The sequence below is a fragment of the Cibotium barometz genome, chromosome 18 (genome assembly GCF_041138505.1).
Source record: "Cibotium barometz isolate CiBa-2024 chromosome 18, ASM4113850v1, whole genome shotgun sequence".
NCBI classification, from domain to species: domain Eukaryota; kingdom Viridiplantae; phylum Streptophyta; class Polypodiopsida; order Cyatheales; family Cibotiaceae; genus Cibotium; species Cibotium barometz.
In genome coordinates this window covers 32027247-32034511 of record NC_141063.1, presented here as the reverse complement: position 1 = coordinate 32034511, position 7265 = coordinate 32027247, and positions in this window count along the sequence as shown.

Genomic DNA, 7265 nt, shown 5'->3' with positions numbered 1-7265 from the left:
CATTTTCCTCATTGTCACTTTCAATATCTTAGTGCTAGTGGCATAGCCTTGTGTCAGCTCCTTCTACCATTTACCTCCTTATTATTGCTTTCAAAGAAGTTCTAGTCCTATGAATTTTTTGTCTTACTACTAGTGGCCGCATATCTACCACTCTCTTATTATGTGCCAAAGATGAAGATAATGTACTACCCTCATTAGTGCCATTAATTATTACGCTTCTTATTAAAGCCTCTTCAATCAGACCCATCTACCATTGCACCCTCCTTAGCTCCATCTACCATTTCCCTCATTATTTCTCTCAAAGAAGTTCTATTCCTAAAAATTTGGTGGCATTTACTTCTACTAGGTTTCAAATTTTCAACTAGTGACAAAGTGTTGTGTCCTTTCCCTTGTCTATATGCGTGCAAGCTCTCATTAGCTCCATTCTCTATTTCCCTTCTTATTGTACCCTCGTTAGCTCTATCTACCATTACACCCTCATTGGCTCTGTCTACCATTGCCCTCATTATCACTCTCAAAGAAGTTCTATTCCCAAAAATTTGGCAATGTTTACTTCTACTAGGTTTCAATCTTTCAAGTATTGACATAGTGTTGTGCCCTTCCCCCTATGTATATACATGTAAGCTGACTCATGGATGATGATAATCCTCAAGTTCTCCTTTTCAGAATGATCATTACAATGTCCTAATGTATTCTCTATAGTATGAGTCTCTTGCATTGACACATCATCATTGTTTTAGGCAATATTATGTAACCTTGCATCAAAGTAATTAGAAATATTTTCCACTGACACATGTGCACTTGATTTTTTTTTAATTTCTCCTATTCCTTGTTACATTCAAGGAAATTGGTTAGAGAGGATGCATTAAAGTACCATTACCCACCAAAAACCTATATCCAACCAAATTTCAAATCGAAAGCACCTTCTCTATCAAAATTTTCCATAATCTATCTATGTATATATATACATCTCTCTCTCTCTCTCTCTCACACACACACACACACACGCATGCATGCAAGCATGCTTGCACTCACAAATGACACTCATACATATAACTTTGTAAAAATTATATTCTCTCTCTCTCTCTCTCTCTCTCTCTCACACACACACACACACACACACACACACACACACACATGCACAAAGACACTCACTTTTCAAAAAAATAATGACAGACATGTAATTTAAAAGAACTTGTGCATAAACATATATAACACATAATATATGCACAAAAAGACATATGGACAACTTTTAAAAACATATGACATAAATTAAACTTAAAAAAAATTCTCTCACAAAAATATGAAAAGTATCGTACCTAGAATTTACTCATATTACACAACTTTGGCAGGTCCTTAACACTCAATCCAAGCTTACACTTAACAAACGATAGAATAACATTCAATTAACAAGAGTTTTTATAGTGCATCATATACATATATGTATGTGTGTTACAAATATATCATCAGTGCATGAGTTGCATGTAAATATGTCATGTGCTTATTTTGTATGTAGGTACATGTGATGTGCCTATTTGTACATGCTACGTTTGATATTCTCTCTCAAATTCTTCTATAATCTCTTCACCTCCCTCCCTCCCTCTCTCTCTCTCTCTCTCTCTCTCTCTCTCTCTCTCTCTCTCTCTCTCTCTCTCTCTCCCCATATATATACTAAGAGATTGAAAACAAACATCATCATCATTTTAGTACTTAGAGCCCAAAGTTACAAAAAGATAATGTTGTCATCAATATTAGAAAAAGATCATAAGACCAAACTAATTACATTTGATGTATTTGTATATACACGATACATTTTGGTCACTAAAGCCCCAAACATATATACGATACATTTTGGTCACTAAAGCCCCAAACATATTCAAAGCTACTCTAAGACTTGATATTTCCCTTCCAAGCATATCAACGTTTATTTGTAATATATGATTCATTTTGGTCTCACTAAAGCCCCAAACCTATTCAAAGCTACTCTAAGACTTGATATTTCACTTCCAAGCATATCAACTTGTGCACTAAGCTTATCTTGTTGCTCCTATATAACATCAATTATCTTTCAATAACCAACATCACAAAGTCCCGCTCCTTCGAAAGAAACATAACACAAATCTAACATGTGCATGTAGATTTGTTTTGCGATCTTTTTGATTTCATGGTTTTTCTAGTTACGATGGTACCAATTCATTCTCTTGTGGAACTGCTTTCACCATGTTCATTATTAAAGTGCTGACCCATGCCACGAATCATGCTCTCCACATTAGACACATGGGAGTTGGTGATGTCGATAAAGTGGAATAGCCTTTCTAAAGCTGAATTAACTACCTTCTTCCCCCACAAACGACCATCTTCTTCCCACGTGGTGGCACCCACTTTGCACACCTTTTGATTTTCCATCTATATCGCTAAATAGCATGCATGATTCTTTGCGTGTATAACGACTTGCCACACTATCATGCCTTGCCTCATGTTGTTGAGGTTATGAAGGTTAGCACTAAGGCTTTTATCCTCATGTTATTAAAGCTCCAAATATTCATCTCACTAAGGCTTTTATCCTCAGCTTGTAGAGAACACCTCACAAAAATTTCTTCATTATCCATATTGTTCAACATGTAAGAACTTACAGTTCAAAATCAAAGAACAAACTTACAAAAACTTTTAATTCTTGTTCAAGTTTTTATTAATATTTAAATTTAGTTTATGAATCTTTATTGTGTGTGCACATGTCTGGCTATAGATAATTATGTGTGTGCACATGTTCAAGTTTTTATTTAATACTCAAATTCAGTTTATGAATATTTGTTGTGTGCGAACGTCTCTAGCTATAGATAATGATCATTTAATGAGAAAATTTTCTAAAATATGGCCAATACTAAGGGGAGAGCTACAACAAAATAAAAGTTGCCCATACCTCATATATTCAAGCTATATTCTTTTTGATCTAAGGTTTTTACTTTAAGAACACTCCTAGTCATGTTGCTAAAGGTGGTACTGTGACACTCTAAGGTTTTTTAGTAAGTAGGATAGATGCCAATTCTACATGCCACATGGTTGGAAGGCATTCTCTTGTCTTGCCACATGGTAGGGGAGAGCTCTCTTTGTAATAGAATAGAAAATCTCCCAGGCTCTCTGATCTCCTCCTAAGCTCTCTCTCTCTCTCTAGGGGGGGGCTTTGAAGAGTCATTTTTGTCTGCCTATCTCAAAAATCATGGTAGTGTGGCTTTCTCGTAGTTTGGTTGTGAAGAGTCATCAAATCAACCGCACTTAGGTTCATGGCCTCCTCAACATACATCCTTTCCTCATGCCTACTACAAGTTCTTTCTTCCCTCTACTTTTACTTTGGTTCATGGCCTTCTCAACGTACAACCTTTCCTCGTGCCTAATATGGCTTCTTTCTTCCCTCTATTTTCCCTCCATGAAGCCTGTAAGCTGTACTTTGTGCATTCTTCTTGCCACCTTAGAAACGAGTAGTATGTTTCACTCAAAAACTCATATTTGAGTGGTGCTACTGACCCATGAGTAGTGTGTTTCACTATGGAGGCACATCAAATGATTGCTTGAGTGTGGGTGTGATTGAGCACCAACCCTTACAATACTAACATGACCAAGCCTTATAATACTAATGTGACCATCTCTTACAAACAGTAGATGGCATACTAGTTGGTGGTTTGGGCCTATTTATTTACCCAATAATATTAAGCTAAGGTGGAGATGTATCAAAATAATATTAACCTAAGGTGCTACACATGTAGGAGAGATTTGTCGTGACAGCGAATTGAAGCAAATGACAAGGATATGCTGGATGGTGGGCATCTTATGGTTGGGTACTAGCACTATTAGTGGTGTTTGGCATTATTTGATGTATGGCAACAACACTTTCCTATGATAGCACCATAGAGAATAATAAATGTACTATGAATAATAATAATAATAATAATATATACATATCAATGATGTCTTGTATATATAACTGCTGTTTAATGCAAACATTTTCTAAAATATGAGCAATTGACATTTTATAAATATAGGCAATACTAAACATCAATGATACTAATTCTTAACTCCTTTTCATTGCATACTAAAAATTTAAACCTTAATTTTAATCAAACAATTTGAGCACTTTATTTGAGTCATAAAAAATTAATATACTTTTTGATGATACTAGTCTAAATTTATTTTTAAGTAAAAGATTTAAAAAATTTTAAGACTTTACTCTCTCTCTCTCCTATAGTCCAACCATGGTCGTATATGCCCTCATGTTACATTCTACCGATGTTAATACCTCTCTTTCCTATAGTGTGTGTAATAAAAGAGGACCCTTGTACTACCTTTCTGTCACTCATAAGTGTGACAAATTGGCTAGTACAAAGGCCCTAGAAAAGGCCATGATCCACTCGACTTCAAGTACGACCAACCCGTTGGTCGGTCTTATATGCCCTCGTGTTGCATTCTACCGAGGTTAATACCTCTCTCTCTCTCTATACTTTGGGCTGTTGCCTCACCCGCTTCACCATCTCTTCAAGCTTCTGGCTTTAGCTGGTCGCTAAGTCGTCCCATACTTTTAGCTGCTTCACGGTCTCTTCAGGCCTCTCGCTCTAGGTTCTCTAGGTTTTTAGATGGGTAAATTGTCCCCTGCTTTTAGTCGCTCTACGCTACTTGCTCCAAGCTCAAGCTTTAAGCTGGTCGCTAAGTGGTCGTCCCTTGCTTTTAGTTGCTCCATGCTACTCGCTCCAATCTCACAGTCTTTTCGGCTCGCCCCTTGCTTTTAGCTGCTCCGCGCTACTCGCTCCAGGCTTCTCTTCAGGTCTCTCCAAGCTTCTGACACCTTTCCATGGTGAATGTCGCTCTGCATCTCTTCAGGTCGTTCAATATATATATATGTATATATATATATACACACACACACGCACATATATATATATATACATATATATACATGTATAAAATATAAAAGAAAACATACATATATGCATTACATAGCACAATACATATATATATATATTTATTCAATACGTAATAGTAAATATATAAATAATAAAAAATAAAAAATAAGAAGCCAACCTATAGGTCTAAGTACGGTGCAAGTGGTTTTAGCATGAGGCAAGCACTCTTCTTCTTCTTTTTTAATAGCATTAGGGGCAGGAGAGTCGAACGCAAGTCACACTGGCTATGCGTGCACATGGAGGTGAGGCTTGCAGGAGGTGTTGGACTGTCTAAGCACAAGTCGTGCAACAGTCTTCTTCTTCTTCTTCTTTTTATTAATCACTAGGGCATGGAGGTGAGTGTGAGGGTGCTCCCCTACTCACGCTCCCCTCCACATGTGGTAAGTGGTGGGGGAGTCCCCTGCCACCATTGAGGGAGCTGCCTCTAGAGGGAGTGGAGAGATGGTTTCTCCTCACCATTGAGGGAGCTGCCTAGAGAGAGTGGAGAGACAGTTTCTCCTCCTACCACATGGCAAGGGAGATACTCTCTCCTTAATAGAATAGATATATGTATATGTATGTATAAAGACTATATAAACGTGTTTGTGCATATATATATATATATATATATACATATGTGTATTTGATTATCTCTCTCTGCCTCTTGACACACACACACACACATGTATAAAAACAAATGTGTATATATATATATATATACACATATACATATAAGGATACGTACATATATGCATACATAGCACAATACATATATTTATTTAATATTTATAATTATATACACAAAGACATATATGTATATATCGTGTGTATATATAAAAATAAGATATGTTTATGTATGTATAAAGAGCATATAAACAAATAAGTGTGTGTGTGTGTGTGTGTGTATTTGATTATCTCTCTCTCTCTCTTCACACACACACACACACACACACAAATGTATATAAATAAACAAGTGTGTATATATATACGTATACATGTATAAGAATACATACATATATGCATACACACTTTATGGATGTATTCTTATGAGGGACAGATGAAGAGAATGAAGGTAGTGTTGAAGTCACTCAACTATACTGCACCAGAGCTACCACAGTTCACAAGGCACTGAGGATACCATGGGTACCTTGATTGCGACATCTAGACAGCTACCCGCGTCTATGCTCTGACATGTAGCTGGCATTACACGTTAGAGACCTCATACCTAGCATTAAATATATAAACACACACACACACACACACACACACACTTCTCATCGATTATAAAGCTCACTTTACTATGGTCTCTTGAAGTGGAAACTCTCTCTCTCTCTCTCTCTCTCTCTCTCTCTCTCTCTCACACACACACACACACACACACACACAATCACACATCTCACATTTTTTTAGAAAACCTTTACTAATGGTTTGAAGGCTTCGTGAGTGATGAGTAGCTTTACACAAACACGGGGCTATTCACTTTCGTACGAATTTCTAAAAAAGAAGCTAAACATTAAAACTCTTGCATGTGAACTCCGCATGCCTGACAAGGTGCTCATTTTGAGTGCACCCAGTTATCGTGGGTGAATACTCTGTGCATTGATTCGGTGCTCATATGATGCTTTCATGGAGACGACTGGCACATACAACTTGGCTTCACCTATAAAAACCATGCACGGTGAGTGTTTATACACTCGCCATGTCTGTTGTTTTGGCATCAGCTGGGAGTTCTTTCTCTTAGGTATTGCATATTGAAGCTTTCGTTATATTACTATTGGGATAATGTTTTGAATCCCACTTTTGCTATTATGATGCCTTCTGCATGCGAATTTCTTGACTCTGTACAAGATTATGGGTTAATGACATTGTTGAGACCCATTTTGTGCTTATACTTCAAAGCGTTTGTGATAGTATTGGATAATGGTTTTTTTAGGGGATCCTATCTAGGATTAAAGCTATGTAATATTCTGAATGCTCATTATATAGACCTTTACATTGTGCTCTGAGTGTTTTTTGATGTGATTAACACTGTGCTTAATCCATTGACATGGCATATCCTTTAAATCTATGGATGCCTTATTCTTATAAGCACACAGATTATCAGATTATTGTGGATTTTAGGCTGCGCATAATCTCTCTGGTTTCCTCTAAGACTGATATACAAAGCCTAGTTTTATTGGTCTTCACGGGCTTATAGTTAGATTTAAGCATAAATAGCTTCTTAACTTCTTTAATCTCGGCCGTGCATGGCTGACTGTCCACGGTGGTGATTCACTATCAACACAATGATGGATCAAAATAGTCCTTATCTGGTCTAATTAGACGATGCAATTT